The 19,956-nt window shown below is 40.3% G+C and overlaps 1 long non-coding RNA gene across 1 annotated transcript; it reads right to left on the bottom strand.

The window, feature by feature from the left end:
* Positions 1-13,056: 13,056 nt before the first annotated feature.
* Positions 13,057-19,627, bottom strand: LOC147874714 (uncharacterized). Its single transcript, XR_015533807.1, has 2 exons — positions 19,307-19,627; positions 13,057-14,201 (listed from the first exon to the last, which is right to left on the bottom strand). It is a non-coding gene; the product is annotated as an uncharacterized LOC147874714 (long non-coding RNA).
* Between the last annotated feature and the right edge of the window lie 329 nt (positions 19,628-19,956).

Genomic DNA, 19,956 nt, shown 5'->3' with positions numbered 1-19,956 from the left:
TACTGTTACCACTGGGTTTAATTTATTGTAAACTATATACTATAGATTTTAACACCCTGTACTGTTTATCCGCTCTCCCCTATCTCAACAACAGTCGAAACGGGGAGGGGTTGCACAGTTCTATGTGTCGGAGGTTTGCTTGGTCCACGCCCCAGACAAGAATTGTACTCAAATACAATATAATACAATTGGCAATAAAACTATTTAATTTCTTATAACAAATGCAACATATACACATTACCAGAGGCCAATGATAAAACATTTACAAACAATAAACTCTTAATTAAAACATATAAATATAACAAAGCCCCACAACACAGCCCACTCTCAACAATACACAATTTTTCTCCCCAGCCTGGACAACCTCGTGGGACCAAGAATAACTCAAGAACACAGCGGTTGCCCCTTCCATTAACAAACAATTCAATAATAATCTGGACGGGTAACTACTACAAGAAACACATACAAACCAATGTCACTTCGAAGGGACTGCCCAGCCGCGAGACTTTGCCGAATGACCTTGTAACTACGGCTAAAGAGAGAGTGAGTGATTGTGTTCTGGCGAGAAGGGTTCAGTCCCCATCAGTTCCTCCACAAAAACCAGCTTAAACTCCCCGCACGCATGCTCACCCCTTTCGAAGATTCCGCCCATTACAACCATAGAGCCAGCTACAGTCGGCTAAAATATATTTAAAAATATTTTTTTGACACAGGTGTTTGCCGCCCCCTCTTCCACCAATATCAGGTCCAGTTTCCACAGGGAAACACCACATCATGCACGTTACTCAGCATCGAACTCCAGGAACAGGCAACACCAGCGACCAAATGGCTTCAATTGTGACTCGTTCGCAGCGAACCACACCCACGTCCATTCCACTCGGTACAGTCACCATAGGTGTCCACCTAAGAGACCCCACCGTCCCAGCGGATATTGTTCGCCGTTGACAGTGATTCTGTCATGCAACCACGCACATGGCAGGGTTCGCTACTGCAGTCCTAGAGACGATCATCTGCTTCTCCACGGGATCGCCGTTCCGCTCGGTATTGTCTCATACGTGTTCTCATGAGAGACCTCACAGTCCCAGTGGCTATCGTTCGCAGTTGATGGAGAGGGGGGCTACCTTGTAGCGTCCCACCAAACAGAGTCCACCTCAGTGGTCAGACAAAAATAATCCTGTTTTCCACGAGATCGCCTGTCCATCCACCGACGGCGCACCTAGAAGAAGTCGACGAAATAAAAGGCCATGAGCGTGGGTAAGGCAGGAGATAGATGCAAAAATACATCTTCAAACCTGATTCTCGCCAGACACAACTCATACAACAAGAATACATACAAATTATGTCCTGTATCTTTTTAGTTGAGAAACATGAGCTTTCCTTACAATGACCCTAGTGTCCGGTTTAGCTAACTGTAAACATTTTCTTTCAAAAATTTAGCAATTACCACTGGTATGTACAATTTCAGCATTAATTTGGCCGAGGTTTCGCGGACTCTGGAACTCATCAAATTCAACCAATACCCCACAGTATCTCCAAGTTTGAATGAATTTGGAATGCGATCTTTATTGAACGTTTGTGCAACCAACGATTCGCTGCTTTCAAATTTTCAAACGCTCATTAGTATGACCTTCTTCAAGTAGTTCCGCGCTCACATTCCAATTTACTTTTAAAGGTGATTTAGTTTCCCGTCCCAAATATAATTTATGCCAAACTCAAAGAAGAAGGACCTTCATCCCACGACTTCTGAGAAATATGATGAAAAACTTTAAATGCAGCCTTGACTCTTTCAGTCAACGATCACTGAGGATAATAAGGCGGCAAGTTTATTCGCATAATCCCCCACTTGAAACAAAAATCACAAAAAAGTTTAGATCTTAAAACTTTAGCATTATCCGATACCACTGAGGCGGGGATACCATAAGCCGGTAAGTACCGACGCTCCAAAACGTCGCTAACCGTTTTAGCGTTACTATTCTGAACCCGGTAGAAAGCAACAAACTTAGAAAATCCATCTAACACGACCAAAATTGCTTGAAATCTTCGTGTGGTCCTAACCATCGGACCGATGAAATCAATGAAGACTCTTTTCAACGGACTAGATAATGGGATTGCCGAATGAAATCCAATTTGAGTATTCTGAGCGGCCGTCGCTCGCTGACACAAGTCACAATTATTGACATAATTATACACCTGTTTCCTCATCTTGGTCCAATAGAAATTATAAGTGATCTTTAAAGTCTTAAGGGCACCAAGATGTCCCGAAAATGGAGAATCATGGAAATACCTTGCCAACATCGTTCTTAGTGGTGGAGGGATATAAAAACGCTTTCGTTTAACTCCTCTCGGTTGATTGCAAAGGTGATCTCGGTCTACACCAAAGTTCCCTACCACCAACTCACCATTTTTCCCCTTCTCTAGAAGATGCAAACAGAAGGGATCCAGCTTCTGGTGTTCCCCAAGGGATGAATACACTAGGGGCAAGCCTTGCAACACAGTAATGTAACTCGCTTCCAGTTCAACGGCCTCCCGTCCTTCAAACATACGGGATAACCCATCAGCGACCACATTATCATTTCCCCGAGTATGTGTGACTCTAAACTTAAAATGCGCGAGTCGCAGGATCCATCGGCCTAGCCGACCTACATCTTTAACCCTTCTAAGGAGTCAAAACAGAGCCAGATTGTCACACTGTAACTCAAATTCCCTATGCTCGAGGTTACACCTACACTTTTCACAGCCGAATAACACTGCCAAACATTCCTTCTCATAAATGCTGTGGCGTTTTTCAGCAGAGGACCAAAGTCTACTATAAAACGAGATAGGAGCTAGTTGCCCATTGACTCTCGGATTTAACGCCGCAGAAATACCCGAGTCACTAGCATCAGTCAGCAAAAGAAATTCCTTACCAGAGTCGGGGATTTGCAATACCCAAGGTCTTCTTGAGACTCGAATGCTCCTTGATGTTCCTGTTACCACACAAGCTGAACCCCTTTCTTCTTAAAAGCATGCAGTGGGGCACCTTTCTCGGAAAACTCCGGAATAAACCTAGCATAAAATCCGACCATTCCGATGAATCGGCGAATAGCACGCAAAGTTCATCAAGACTCGCACTCCACGTGAGGACACGTAATGGCCTAAATACTTAATTTTACTACCCTCGAGATTATTCTTGTCTTTCTTCAGGGTAAACCCAGCTTGCTGGAGACTGCAAAAAACTTCGCGAAGATGAACCTCGTGCTCCGCGATTGACGACGAATAGACCACTAGGTCTGCCATGAAATTGAACACGTATGTTCCCTTCAGATCCGAAAATAACTCATCGATCACACACCTCAATCCTTGGCACACCACACTAATCCCCATGTGCAACTTGTTAAATTCGTACAACCCGAAAGGTGTGCAAAATACAGTAACCTGTCGGCTGGAACCTGGAGAGTGGAATCTGGTAGTATGCGGAATTTAAATCCAACACGGAAAATACCACCGAACCAGCAAACTGTTGGAAAGCCTGGTCTATGGGATAAGAATCAAACTCTACCTTTGAGTTAACTCTACGACAGTCCACTACTATACGGAACTCACCTCCCGCCTTAGGCACTAAGAATGCCGGACTGGCATACGGAGATTTGCTGGGACGTAATACCCCCCCCCCCCCCCCACGTTTCAGCAGGTCTTGAACTAAATCATTCAGAATATTTTTATTTTCGGCGGGGCATAACGGTAAGGAGACGCGCGAACGGGGTCCTGATCCTTCAATCTCATAAGGCGCGCACCTAGCAGTACCTTATCTGCCCGAGAACAAAACCGGATAATTCTTCGACATATTTTCTAACGGGTTTTTATTGGAAAACACCGAGGACAAGGTATGAACCTGCGCAGCTTCGCTCAAAAACCGCTGTGAAAGATCTTTCATCTTTCCATGGTCTGTTATTTCCGGGAATTCGCCCAACTCGAACCTCGTCCGACGCTCCAGGGCGAACTCAAAACAGTATTCTCGAGCCCCGAGATCGATGAACATATGGGTGTGACCTAAAAATTTTTGCCCAAGTATAACCGGGAACAGCCCACCAGTCAAGATTTTAAATTCCTGATTCCATGAAAAATCCAACAACTTGATATGCAATTTAACTGCTTCATTCACCTCACACCTCTGGCCATTTGCCATAAAGCAAGATAACCAACACGGGAGTAACTCGGCGCCAGAACTAGAAGGAAACAAAATTTCCACCTCATCAGAACAAATACAGGAAAATTAGGGACCCGTACCTACTAACGCTGGGATCGCTCCAATATTGAAATCCAATATAACCCACAACGGACCGATTTTAGAAGGCGATCAAACTTTCAAAGAGCTATTGAGTATGGGTGCCCGATGGCGACGTCACCGCCCGGGCTTTGACCAGTTGCTTGAAAGCGATCGGTTAACCCTACAGTCCCTTCGGACATGTCCCATTCTACTGCAACTCCAACACTTAGGAGGAGGGTTTGACCACGAAACCCGCTGGGACGGTTTAATGGAGGCAGACGTAACGACCGGCGACCCAGCTACACCCCACCGGTAAAATTGTTCCGACCGTTGCCGTTCATCCTCTACGTGGCCGACAAACTTCCGAAGTTCACGGTAGGATCACGGTCGTTCCAGAAATGCCGACTGTGCCAAGATATTAGGATGCATATTCATCAAAACGCGATCAACTACCTGTGGTTCGGTAGCGGCATACGGAAAGAATTCATCAGCTTTGCGACATCAACAATAAATGTCCGTAAGGGGTTATTGGGCCCTTGAAATTTGCCGACAATTAGTTCACGGTCTAATTTCTCCCGAACCACAAATGGGAAATATTCGTCCAGTACCTCAGCCTTACACTGCTCCCATGATTCACCTCGCCCAATACATTCCCCCAAAAAGGTCAACATACCCCATTTGACTCGGGGTAACAAACGAACCATAAATGTTCGATCCGAAAACAAGCGGAGATCGTACGCAGATTTCACCTCCGAAAAAAATTTCACAATTGCTTTAGGGTCGTCAGAATCTAAAGACTCAACATTTTTTAATAATTCCGACAGTACAGGAGAATCATTTTCAGACGTGGCAACATGAGAGCCCGACTCCTCACCCGATTAAGAGAACCCTGTCTAGATACCTTATTTGCAACCGAAATGCTTGCCTCTGCAGCTTCCATATTGCACGAAGTCCTTTGATTGCCCTGTTTAACAAAGGCTGACAAGCGCTCTCGTAACACACGAAAAAAGCCGCTTGCTTCAATGCCCCACTCTCTACACTTCAGCTCCAAATAGGTCGCGACCAGTGGTAAATATCCCATTCAGTGACGTACTTTAAACATACAACAAAGTTTTAAGTATAATGCAATCAAAAAGGGGCCGTCAAGCGAAACCACGCTCAGAACTGGGATCGTTTCAAGATGAAAAATTATTAACCACGCTCTGCTATCATCTGATCCACTCTCCCCTATTTCAACCACAGTCGAAAGGGGGAGGAGTGTTCAGTTCTATGTATCAGAGGTTCGCTTGACCCACGCCCCGGACAGCATGAACTTCACTCTCATTGTTTCAGGGCAGCACTAACAATGTCCGTCTATCATGTGCTGGAAGTCCACTTCACACGCACCACTCTTAAGCCATTTTTCATTTCACTGTCAATCTTTTCAAAACTTCTCATAGCACGAACCATGACATGAACTTTTGATTTCCTGAATTCTTACTAGGTATGGAGGAAGTAACACCCATAATGAAACCAGTGTTCCTAGACTCACAGAAAACTATGCCCAAAATACGTCATCAGTAAGAGCTCTGAGAAGGACAGACTGGTAGTGAGTACGTTCTTGGAGGCAGTGCACGCAAATGAAAGAACTTACAAAATTGTGCATTTCACGATCTAAAAAAGCGAAAAATGACAAAACGAAATATCAGATTGTAACTTTCTGAATATTAATCGGACAATAGTGCAACTATACACTATTCATAATCTGACCATAATGAAAATTTTTGGGTAGCCTGGAAACGTGCCACTTTAAGTTTATGAAGTACACTTTCTTACATTTCTTTTGGTAATACAGCCGCGATCAGAACTTTAGCTTAACACGTTCTTGGGGGCAGGGGAGCTTAATTCTAATTTTATTTTATCGTTAACACGTAATTTATGAAGGATTATGATGTTCGAGTTGCATCACAGTAGAATAACTCGTAGATAAGGGTGTTTAAAGTAAATTACAATTGTATGATATGAAGTTTTTAAACTACCATCGAACTACAAGTCTGTCAATAAATATCAAAAAGTCTTCTGAATTCACACACGTGAGTTGCGATACTCTCCGACGAACTACGCAATCCCTCCACGGACCTGAAAACAAGAAAAATGAAAACACCAAATATGGGTCTGTAACTTTGTGAATATAAATCAGAGAATGGTGCAATTTTAAACTATTCATTATCTGTAAGACTTGAGGTTGAAGATTTCCGTCTTCTGGGTTGTTGCGCTGTGTAGTCTGGTCGATGTTAACCAACGTTTCAGAGGTCATACTGCCTCCGTCATCAGGGGACTCTAATTAACATTCTTATAAAGACTGGAAACGTACCACTTTAAGTTTATGAACCACTCATTCTTAGATTTTGAAAAGGGTTGGTAATGCAGAATCGAACAGAACATTCGCTTAATAAATTCATGGGGGTAGTGAGGCAAAATACTGATTGTATTTTATCGTTTACATGTAATTTATTGCGGAATATGACGTTCGAGTTGCAACACGGTTGTTTAACTCGAAGTTGAGTGTGTTTCAAATAATCAATATTTGAATGATATGGTTTCTCAAACAACCATCGAACCGTAAGTCGGTCAGTAAAATTCAATATGTCTGCTGAAGTCACACAGATATGAACTGCTGCGATATTCTCCGACGAACTACGAGGTCGCAAATATGTGCGTTTCACATTGTGAAAACGCGAAAAAAAGTCGTCACCAAACATGAGCCTGTAACTTTGTGAATATTAATAGGACAATAGTAGAACTTCAAATTATTCATTATCTGATCCTAATGATTATTTTCAACTAGACTAGAAACGCACCACTTAAAGTTTATGAAACAGTCATTCTTACATTTTGAGAAGTGTCGGTAATGGAGCGGGGAAAAGAACATTCGCTTAATACGTTCTTGTTCACGATCAGAAATCACAAAAAATAACAACACGAAATATCAGCCTGTAACTGTGTAAATTTCAAGTGTTCCACAATTCAACTAGATATTATCTGAGTAAAGAACGATTTTATGGAGACTGGAAACGTACCACTTTAAGTGTATGAACCTTTCATTCTTTAATTATGAGAAATGTCGGTAATGCAGCCTGGGACTGAACTTTCCCATAATACGTTGTTGGGTTATTTTGAATTCTTGTTGCAAAGTTTACAGTATGCATCAAATTATATGTTGCTAATAGTGAGTTTAAATTTTTTTTTTACGGCAGTTTTCATTTTGATAGTCTACAATGCAGACTCTAGATTCATGTCGCCACAGATGAAAATTCAGTTTTTGGTTTATACAGATACCTTAGAGTAGCATCTAGTCCCCTTAGAAATTGTTGAAAATTGCCAGTTGGAGATCTGTACAGGCTTAATATAACTAAGTGAGCTGTTTTTGTCTCTAGCTGAATTACACAAATTTCTAAATCGTGTTTTCTACAGTGTTGTGAAATATCAATTTTGTTGAAACATTGATCTTAAAAAAAAAATACGCACTCCTTCCATCTGCAGGTTTTGTCTACAGAAACTGGAACCTAATGAGTAACCATCTAATGGATGGAGTATAAGCGGAGCTGAGTTACAAGCGAGCTGTGACCGTGTGTTGAATGCCATTTGAATAACTTCGACTCACTTATAATAAAGCCTGTCATATTCACAAGTTTGGTAACTATGAAAGATGGCTAAAAACGAAGTTAATACCAAACCTTCCACCAAATTCAGTATTAGAAGTTTACCATAATAAACAACTCAATCCGGCTCGAACTTCTTCATTTCGAAAATTGCTATGATCAAAGTTTCTCACATCGTGGCATTCCTTGTACTGGCCTAATTACACTGCGTAAATCACGATTCAAAAGATTCAAATTTGACACTCTACTGGCTGAACATGGCCACTTTTTCCTTCGCTTGTCGCCATATCACCCAAATCTTAATAATATTAAACTGATATGGGGATGGGCCAAAGAAAATGTCGCCGGAAAAAATGTGTTTCCGCCTAGATGATGCTATGAAGCTACCTGAGGAAAAGTTTAGTATCATCACAAAGGAAGTACGGAGCTCGTTGTGCAACAATTCCCGTCAGTGCGAACAGAATTACTTGCGGTTTTTGACGACGTTTCGGAACAAATTATAGTTAACTTACAAAACGACAGTGATACCAGCATTTGTAGCAGTAGTGAGGAGGGGGAGGAAGAAGTTGCAGAAGATGATAGGGAATTAAGTGAAACAGAACCTTTGTAAAATGTTCGTCACACTGGTGGAAATTCAATTTGCACTTATGTTTTTGTGTTAAGTAGTACGGAGAAAGCGTCCTTACCGACCCTCACGCGCATCTCACAGCTCTTATCTGACCGAACAAGTAATACCTATATCTGCTTCTGGGTCGAGAATGGATAAACCAATTAACACCAAACTTTTCAAGCTTTCGCCATAGAAGCAGGAAGAGATTTAAGTTTATTATAATCCATTAAGATTTCTGTCTAAAATATTTCCCACACCTTCAGTTTACACATCACATATCATCGTCCCTGATCTCGTCACACCGCCATTACTAGTTAAAGAGATAAACTCATGAAGTTCCTATTGTAACTTAGTCAGTCTGTCAACCCTTCTCGTTAGTGTCCAGTATAAGTAAAACTTTGAAATTAATACGACAATCTTTTAAACACGTAATATGAAGTTTGTGCAAGCATTATCTCTTATTCTTCTCCGATTACATTAATTCAAAATCTTGCAATCAAAGACTAACTAGCTGTAAGCAATGTTCTGCAGGGGCTTTTAACGGTCGATCAGAAACAAGGCTTAAGAGACAGAGATTGGTAGATCGGATTCGAGAAAAGTACATAGGCCACATCACTCATGTTGTGTGTGAAATATTGCTGAAAACCTTTGTTATAATTCCTTAAAGTGGATTTATTGAGATCAACACAGACAAAATTATTTCTGACCAAGCTATGTAACCGCTCATCTGGAATTAGTTTGGTTTTGTTATTTGTTTCTGTGTGTATCCAATATGTCAAAACCTTTCTTTAAGATTTTATCACCACTTACCGAGAAAAAGGATGGACTTCAGCCCTAAGAGTTAGAAGTCGTATTTAAGCCATCTGGACAGAAAGGAATGTTTGGGGATCTGCTTCGCACCAAGTCCGGGATCCTTGCGCCGAGGAGAATTAGGTAGGGACACTCTTGTTTTAAGTCGCGATAGCGAAGGTGCTAGAGACACACAGGAAGCTGTAAATTGTATACCAATAAATAGTAGTGACTTCTAACTTCAATTTGAATTATTATTGGCTGGCGTGATCAGGCCGTTAACACGACCTGAGATAAGAGCTACCTACCGACTGGCTAGAATCTAAAAATCCTACACCCTGAGATATCCACATAGCCCTCGAGAGGAGAGGCAGTCAAACACCAACCCTGATACGGCAGCTGTCACGAGGCCACGAGCAGTGGACGGTTACAGATAGTGGAATAAATAACTAATGTTTTGTCCAAGGGCTTCTGCACAATTACCAATTACACATGCTCCATTATAAGTCTTTATCTTAACAAACACTGTAGCCTCGAAAACTGCACTCCATATCAGCTTTTTGACTGGGCTTCCCGTAAATTCCAGACTGTTCCATTTGCATAGCTTCAACACTGAACCTTAAGCTGCTCCCATTTCAACTAACAGTTTATTTTACCTTAAACAATGGATTTGGACGATTATACGTCTCTTCCGCTTTATATACTGTTATTTACAAAATTAATTGAAAGAAGTTAATGGTTGCTGGAGGCTACACGGAATGAATAATTACAAGTTCGAGCATGCGCTACATTATGGGTCTCTGCACTCATTTGATCTGAGCCCACACATCCTTATCATCCACCATTTATGTTTCAAAATCTATTTTCAAGTCTACCAGGCTTTGAGAATAAACTTCTGTGTACATTTCATATAACCCATGCGTGCTACATGCTCAGCCTCTTTCACCTTCATCAAATTATTAAATTAGTAATATCAGGCGAAGAAACATCAAATTAGTTACAGACTACCTTGACAGTCAATGTAACACTAAAATCTTGCAACTCAGTTTCGTGCTATGAAGCCAGCAAAGAACGCCGCGAGACGCGAATGTACAAAGCTACTAACGCCAATGTACGAGGCGCGTCCTCAAAGTAAGTTTCCCTGGGGCCGTTTACAGAAACAAAACACAATTTCATGGAAATATTTATTTCAACAGATACAGCAAGTGTCCAGCTATTTCTCAACATATTCGCCACCGGAATTGAGACATTGGTCATACCGTGGGACCAACTTTTGAACACCTGTGTCGTAGAAGTCTGCCGCCTGGGATTGGAACCACTGTGTGACAACCATCTCCGCCTCTCTGTCATTCTCAAAACGCTGACGCTGACCGGACAGGAATTTCTTGAGGAGTAGGAAAAGATGGAAATCACTGGGAGCGAGGTCCGGGCTGTAGGGTGAATGATTAAACACCTCCCAGCTGAACTCCTGCAGGAGACTTGCTGTCCGTCGAGCCGTGTGCGGCCTAGCGTTATCACTGACCGCACTTCACAGTCGGCGGGAACTGGAATAAGAACCTCCATCTTCAACAGCTGCAACGATGCTAATGTGAGAACGCGGGAATTTCCGTTAGTGCATGCGCCATGCTACGTCATTGCTCTATCACGTACGCACAATCGCTTCGCGCAATATAAGGTTTGCTAACTGTGGGACGAGTGGGAAACTTACTTTGAGGACGCGCCTCGTATTTGCCTCTGAGGTTGGCTCATCCGGCTTGTTAAAGAAGGTACCTGGGATGGAAATCATAATTTTTATCTCACTCTGTGTCCAATTCCTGTCACAACGTAGACTTATAACGCTCATGCTTTTAAACCCAATAACTAAATCTATAATTTCGTTCTGATTTATTAGGTTCCTAATTGATTCACATACATTTCCACAAGACACATCAGTAGTTTCTACATTGAAGAGAATAAATGTACCCAGTATAATATTTCTTGCTAATAAATGATGCAGGGACTGGAAAAAAAAGCCATAGTGGTTCCTATTTACAAAGTAGGTGACCGATCATTGGTCGCAAATTACAGACCGGTTAGTTTAACATCGGTGGTCTGCAAACAAATGGAACACGTTATAGCATCGTACCTGAGGAAAATCTGGGTGGAAAAGGATTGGTTATTCGAGTGTGAACATGGGTTCAGGCCGGAACATTCATGCTAAAGTCAAGTAATCACGGTTTGCCAGGACATTGCAGACACACTGGATAACGGAGGACGGTTAGACGCGATTATAACAGATTTTTCTAAGGCCTTCGATTTAGTTCCTCAGGATCGGCTACTTACGAAAATTGCGGCATCGGGCGTAGACTCGAGGGTAGTCGTATTGGTAAGGGACTTCCTTTGAGTGTGGTATGTTGATTTGTTGTGTCTTATTGTTTTTGTTGAGTCTTATGTGTTTTGTATCTTATTGTTCTGTTCTGTCTCATTGTTTTGATGTATCTCATTGTTCTGTTGTGTCTTTGTTTTTTTGTGTCTTATTATTTTGTTGTGTCTCGTTGTTCTGTTGTGTCTTATTGTAGGAACACTGCCACCGGGTAAAAACCCATTTGCAGTCAATAATAATAATAAATAAAGATGGATAAAGAACCAACATCCGAAACGTCGTAGTCATAACTCAACTAGTCACTGATAATTTATACGAAACTAGAGCCACTCGTTCCTTCCGAGCTCTAGCTCTAGATCCTCGTCGTTCCTTCTCGATATTTTCGCGTATTTCGTCTATCGGTTTTTCTTTGATGTTTAATACTTCGTTTTTCGCATGTTTCTTACGTGTGTTGTTAATATGATCTCGTTTATCAATGTAAGTCTTCTTTAGCTTACCCTTATTTGTTAAATAGGTCTGATGTTTTAGGTCTTTACGTTGCTGTTCAGAGGCCAACTATTCTTGGTCATTCAACTTTCTGCATCCAACTCCACCCTTGGAAATCTTCGTCTTAAAATCGATCATTAAGCCAGTTTTCGTATCGTAATATATCGAATCATTATTAGGAGTTGGATGAGTAGTATTAGTAGTATTAGTACTATGAGTTTACCTTGTTGTACTTCAAATAATTGATAACCTTTAAACATAAATCCGCGTGGATCTATTTTGTGTTTGTTGACGAATTTGATTAAATCTCGCTCTAGGATACGATTTAATTGACAGTAGTTTATCCTCGTATAATGTGATATTAAAACAAATCATTGTTTATATTCATCGCCCTGATGACGGAGGCAGTATGACCTCTGAAACGTTGGTTAACATTGACCAGACTAAACAGCGCACAACCAAGAAGACGGAAATCTTCATACTCACCGCTGTGAGAACCTCAAGTCTTACAAATAACTGTTGATTATAAAAAAGTCATGATGAACGCCAGGACAAATCTACAGAGCTACACTTAAATAAAAGATTTTATGTGTATTAAAAGAGGTATATCAGTGAGAGAGGCGTTAATATCGTGACTGTTAAGCCTCTCTCTGTAGGGAAGAAAATGAACTCAAGTAGCCGAGTAAGCAAATGGCGTGAGAGGATTGCGCTTTTATTTGTATAAATATGTTTGTAGAACCTAAACCATTTGTGATATGTAAACTCAGAAAACAGATATGGAAAGCTCAAAAGGTAATACGTATTTACGGTTTTCGAGAGGCGGGCACTTAACGCGTCAGATGTTTTGAAGATTGTACACATTGGTTCGTTAAAATTACAATAAATTAATAAACTATTATAATTACAATAAAAAAACATTAGAGATTCTTAAAGATCTTTATTTATCGATCATTTTACATATATTGTTACATTACCCTTAATCTTACCATTCCTGAGGAATGAACATTTAAATGTGACTCGGCGCTGGATCTTCATAACTAACGCTGTTTGATGACGTAATTGTTTGGCGACGATGGGAAATCACGTATTTTAGTTATTGATGATGATGATGATGATTGATGATATCTGTTTTTCCCACGATTTACATGTGTTCTTGAAAAGTTAACTGTCTTTCCAAAAGGCGAAAAGCCTCCGACATAAAAATACAAGTTCTTCTGTAACATCTTGAGAATCTCAAATGTGAGCCTATTAAGAAGTTTACATGGGGGTCACGATCGAGTCCTGGTGATGCCAAATCTGTGTTGCATTAGTCAATTAAGCCTGCTGTAATTTTGATTAATGAAAAGATATTTTCTGTAGGCCTACATCACTCTAAGCATAAAAGAAAACATTGGAACCGGATTCAAATTCAACTTGAAATTTCCGCTAATCAAATGTAAGCAGTGCATTTCAAATACGTTAATATTCCTCTTCATGTCTCCTCTATGCCCTCTGTTCTTAGAATGTTCTTTGTGTATCTAAGTTTTCTATTCTGTTTACTAGCAGAAATGACACTACAAAATAAATTGTTTCGTAATATTTTATCATAATTGTTTTGCCAGCGTACCTTTGCCGTGTATTTGCACCCCTGTGTATGACTTGCTTCAGACATCTTGGAATTTCACAGTTACGCAATATACAAGATGACGGGCCGGAAGTCAGGAGAAGTCGAGCGAAACCAAGCATTCTTCCTACGGTATGAATCAGCGTCTATGTTCTGTGTTTAACTTAGGGAAATAAGGCAATACGAGATCTCCATATTGCAGTTACAAAAGTAGGACAAACCCATTTGACCAATGAGAAACGCCGATTCCAGTTCGGTTCCTTGCGCGTTCTTCGATCCTTATAAATTTGCAGGATCTTTACTCTAAGGAGGACTCTCGAACAACAGGTGTTGCTGCTACTGGAATCTGCGTTACTCGTGCTCGACATATTGCTGCTGCTCACGGTGGTTTTTAGTCTGAGTGAGTACTGTATATGTTGTTTGTTCTACTGAGACTGTAGATGAGGTACTTGGTCTGGTTCGAGCTAGATAATGGAAGGAGAATTCGGATTGTCAATCTAGGGAATTTCAAAAATAAGGAAAGTTTATCTTAAAATTAGATGATAATAATAACGTAGCTTTTGTACTCAGAGTTTTATTTAGTAGGTAATATTTACTGCTCCCTAACCAAAGTCCTTAAACGGTGGCCACAAAGAGATAGAGAGAGAGAGAGAGAGAGAGAGAGAGACGGTTGACCTGTAGAATATAACATAATGCACACTGCAAGCCACTGTTATACACTATTGCAGATTGATGTCATCCGGGTTCTTGTGACGTGTAGTCTGGAAACCACGGACGCTTTAGAAATCTTCATCTTATTATGACATAACTCGCTTTCAACACCGCACTGCCAAGTCTGCCATTTAACTGGCGCACATAACTGTAGAGCTGCTGCACCCCATATAATTTTACAAAAATAGAATAATTTATTTTTTTTGTCTATAATTTTTTAACACTTTATATCCTCTTATAAAACATAATAGGTCTTCATGTTTCACGGAATGCATGATGCTCTAGACGACATCAGCGACTAACGGTTTCTCATATAGGACTTTATACCATAGCATTATTTACTTGTGTTTAAAATAAATGTGTAAAAACTTTCTTTAATAAGTTATTGTTATTGATAAAAGCGAAATATCCTCTCATTCAACCTGAGACGGCTACTATTCTGAATGTTAGTTTAAAGCTATTTAATATGAACAAAATAATGCTTGAAATCCTTGTTTCACAATGTAATTAAAGGGGTAATGTGTTCAATACAAGCCAATGCCTGATTATACCAAACATCGTGATCAGTTGATTATCATTCCTTTTGCTTTCATTCCGGAGGCTATGGGCAAGAATCTTGGCTCAGAGTGCAGCTATTATGATGGCTTTGTCCTCGTTTACCTCAGTTACTAAAGCATTTAGCACTTCAGCGATCCGTTTACACGGCATTGTTGTGTTCCACAACAATACCGAGTAAACAAATATCTGTTGTAATTGTTGATGACGTCATTTTTTGACGACAAATTGGTTGAAGACAACGACTAATCACAAATTTTTATAGTATAGAGCAGGGCGCTCCTTTCGGATTTCATAGGGGGGGGTTGGTCAAATTTGTAAAACGCAACCAAACTTGGTTAGTCCCAAAGTGGAGTTAGTTTAGTGACTCATTCAAGTGTTTTAACCCTTGAGTAAGAAACTAAGCTACCCCCCCCAATGGGGGTTAAAACACTTGACCAACCCTCCTTTCGGAGCTCCTAGGGAGGGTTGGTCAAGTTTTTTAAAACGCCATCAACCTTGTGTAAGAAACTAAACTAAACGCCCCGAATAGAGGGTTAAAACAATTGACCAATTGACACTGGGGGGTTGGTTGAGTTTTTAAATCTTAGGTAATACGCTAAACTAACTTCCCTTTGGGAGGTTATTTTAGTGACTCTTTCAAGTGTTTTAACTCCTGAGTAAGAAACTAAACTAAACCCACGAATGAGCGGGTTTAAACATTGCGTTGCGTTTTAAAATCTTGAGTAAGACACTAAAATAAACCCCTTCGGAATTGTTAGTTCAGTGTGTCATTCAATTGTTTAAACCCTTGAGTAAAAAACTAAACAACCCTCCGAATGGTGGTTAAAATACTTGACAACTCCCCATCGGAGGGGTTAGTTGCGTTTTAAAATCTTTAGTAAGACACTAAAATACCCTCCCCTTCGGGGGGGAGTTTAATGTCTCATTCAATTGTTTTAGCCCTTGAGTAAGAAACTAAACTAACCCACCAGAATGGGGGGTTAATACACTTGACAACCCCCCTTCGGGGGGTTAGTTGCGTTTTAAAATCTTTAGTAAGACACTAAACTAACTTCCCCTTCGGGGGGGGTAGTTTAGTGTCAAATATAAGTGTATTAGCCCTTGAGTAAGAAACTAAACTAACCCACCCGAATTGGTGGTTAAAACACTTGACAAACCCCCTTCGTGGGGGTTAGTTGTGTTTTGAAATCTTAAGTAACGCGCTAAACTAACTCCCCTTCGGGAGGTTAGTTTAGTGACTCATTCAAGTGTTTTAAACCCTGAGTAAGAAACTAAACTAACCCCCAAATGGGGGGGTTTAAACACTTTAAATTCTTGAGTAATACACTATACTAACCCACTTCAGAAGGGTTAGTTTAGTGTCTCATTAAAGTGTTTTAACCCTTGAGTAAGAAACTAAACTACCGCCCCAATGGTGGTTAAAATACTTGACGAACCTCCCTCCGGGAGGGTTGGTTGCGTTTAAAATTCTTGAGTAAGCCATTAAATTAACCCCCCTTCGGAAGTGTTAGTTTATGTCTCATTCAAGTGTTTTAAACCTTGAGTAAGAAACTAAACTAACTCTCACCCCCAATAGGCGAGTTAAAACACTTGACTAACTCCCACTTCGGGGGGTTGGATGCGTTTTAAAATCTTGAGTAAGACACTAAACTATCCCCCTTAGGGATGTTAATTTAGTGTCTTATTCGGAGCAGTTTCTCTAATCTGATTTTTTACTTCATTATGTCGCTGTTCAGAGGACAACTGTTCTTGGTCAGTCAGCTTTCTACGTCCAACACCACCCTTGAAAATTTTCGTCTGATTTCTTTCTCTTCTGTTTTTGTTGAATACGTTTTTCTACTTTTATCAATGTAAGTCTTACTTCGCTTTCCTTCATTTTTAAATAGTTCTGATGTTTTAGTTCTTTACCTCGCTGCTCAGAGGCCAAATGTTCTTGGTCAGCCAACTTTTTACGTCTAACCCAATCCATACATATCTGCGTTTATTCTCTTCTACTCTTGGTGAATAAGTTTTTCTACGTTTATCAATGTATGTCTTCCTTAGCTTTTCTTTATTTGTTAAATAGTTCAGATATTTTAGTTCTTTACGTCGCTGTTCAGAGGTCAACAGTTCTTGGTCAGTGAACTCTACGTCAAACCCCATCCTTTCAAATCTTAGGAGGTCAAGTTTGTAAAATGCAACCAACCTTGTGTAAGAAACTAAATTAACCCCCCGAATGGAGGGTTAAAACACTTGACCAACTTCGGGGGGGGATTGCGTTTTAAAATCTTAAGTAATACACTAAACTACCCCCCCCCCCCCCCGAATTGAGTTGTGTTTTAATGTTTTAAAATCTTAGGTAACACACTAAACTAACCCCCCCTTCGAGGGTGGGTTTGTTTAGTGTCTCATTCAAGTGTTTTAACCCTTGAGTAAGAAATTAAACTACCCCCCGGATTGGGGTTAATACACTTGACCAACCACCCTCCGGGGTGGTGGTAAATTGTTTAAAACGCAACCAACCCCCCTTCGGAGGGGTTGGTTGCGTTTCAAAATCTTAAGGAAGACACTAAACTATCCCTCCTCATTCAAGTGTTTTAACCCTTGAGTAAGAAACTAAACTAACCCCCCGAATGAGGGTTAAAACACTTGACCAACCCTCCCTTCCGTTGGGTTGGTCAAGTGTTTAAAAAGCAAGCAACCCCCCTTCGGGGGGGTTAGTTTCAAGTGTTCTAACAGTTCGCTTCGTTTTAAAATTTTAAGTGACACACTAAACCAACCCCACCATTGGGGGGATTAGTTTAGTGTCTCATTCAAGTGTTTTAACCCTTGAGTCAGAAACTAAGCTACCCCCCCAATGGGGGTTAATACACTTGACCAGCGTCTTGTTTTTTATTCTCCTCTGTTCTTACCGAATAAGTTTTTCCACGTGTGTCGTTTATATGGTCTCGTCTATCATTGTAAGTATTCTTTCTTAAATAGGTCTGATGTAGTAGTTCTTTACGTCGCTGTTCAGAGGCAAACTGTTCTTGGTCAATAAACTCTCTACGTCCAAGCCCACCCTTGCAAATCTTGTCTTAAAATCGATCATAATAGTTTTCGTAATCGTAATATATAGAGTATATGAGTATTATTATTAGTATCACTTTACCTTGTTGCAGTTGTTTGATTTGGTACTTCAAATAGTTGATAACTTCTTTTTTCACATTTATGATGTTTTAAGCCAACTGTCAGTCACTTTTTAATAACTAGAGCAGGGCGCTCCTTTCGGAGCTCCTAGGTGGGGGGGTTGGTCAAGTTTGTAAAACGCAACCAATCTTGGTTAGTCCCGAAGGGGAGTTAGTTTAGTGTTTCATTCAAGTGCTTTTACCCTTGAGTAAGAAACTAAACTAACCCCCCCGAATGGGGGGTTTAAACACTTGACCAAAACACCGAAGGGGGTTGGTTGCGTTTTAAAATCTCGAGTAAGACGCTAAACTAACCCCAGTGTATAAAAAAATATAAGGTGATATTGTTGATGACGTCATTTTTTGACGACAACGATGGCTAATCCTTTAGAAGCGCTTCCTGTAATCTGATATTTTACTTCTTTACGTCGCTGATCAGAGGCCAACAGTTCTTGGTTAGTCAACTATCTACGTCCAACCCCAACATTCCAAGTCTTCTTTTTTTCTCTTCTGTTTTTTGTTGAATAGTTCTGATGTTTTAGTTCTTTACGTCGCTGTTCAGAGGCCATCTGTTCTTGATCAGTCAACTTTCTACGTCCAGCAACACCATTGCTAATCTTCGTCTGTTTTTTCTTTTTTTTTTTTCCCTTCTGTTCTTATTGAATACCTTTTGCTACGTTTATCGATGTAATTCTTCTGTCGCTTTTCTTTATTTCTTAAATATGTCAGATGTTGTAGTTCTTTACGTCGCTGTTCAGAGGCCAATTGATCTTGGTCACTCAACTTTCTACGTCCAACCCCACCCTTACAAATCTTCGTCTGCTTTTTTTCCCTTCTGTTCTTATTGAATACGTTTTTTCTACGTTTATCAATGTAAGACTTCCTTCGCTTTTCTTTATTTCTTAAATATGTCTGATGTTTTAGTTTTTACGTCGTAGTACAGAGGACAACTTTTCTAGGTCAGTCAGACGTTTTAAAATCTTGAGTAAGACTCTAAACTAAGTCCCCCGAATGGGGGTTAAACACTTGAACAACCCACGTTTTGGGGAGGGTTGGTTGCGTTTTAAAATCTTGAGTAAGGCACTAAAGTAACCCCGTTCAGGGGGTTAGTTTAGTTTCTTTTTGGTTGAATATTATTATTAGTATCAGATTACCTTTTTGGTGTTGGCAACGTCTTCTTTCACTTTCCTTCATTTCTTAAATAGTTTTATGTCGCTGTTCGGAGGCGATGTGCTGCTTCTGGAGCAGTGATAATGCGACTGGCTTGATAGTTTTTGATTTATTTGTTGTGAAGCGTTATTTGTTTACTCGGCATTGTTGTGTTCCACAACAATGCCGATTTTGTTTATAGTTGACACTGTTGATGACGTAATTTATTAACGACAACTACTAATCACAAATTTTTATAAGGAGATGCAACGTGCTGCTTCTGGAGCAGTGATAATGCGACTGGCTTGGTAGTGAAGCGTTATTTGTTTACTCGCCATTGTTTTGTTGTAATCGGCATTGTTGTGGTCCACAACAATGCCGAGTAAACAAATATCTGTTGACCTTGTTGATGACGTAATTTATTGAAGACAACGACTAATCACAAATTATTATAGTATAAAAAAATATAAGATAATAAGATTCAGTCAACTTTTTACGTTCAGCCTCACCCTTATAATATGTGGACCTTACAAATCCAACAACCACGTTGTAACCGCTCATCAAGGTATATCATGCTTGAATACCTCAAAAGGATTGTTTTTTTAATATAAAACATGTATATGATAAGACGTCTTCAAACAACCATCAAAACTCA

Source organism: Zootermopsis nevadensis, unplaced genomic scaffold (genome assembly GCF_977971745.1).
Source record: "Zootermopsis nevadensis isolate Lab colony 2312 unplaced genomic scaffold, Znev_1.0 Znev_ptg000006l, whole genome shotgun sequence".
Lineage (NCBI taxonomy): Eukaryota > Metazoa > Arthropoda > Insecta > Blattodea > Termopsidae > Zootermopsis > Zootermopsis nevadensis.
This window is presented reverse-complemented; position numbering and strand designations above follow the sequence as displayed.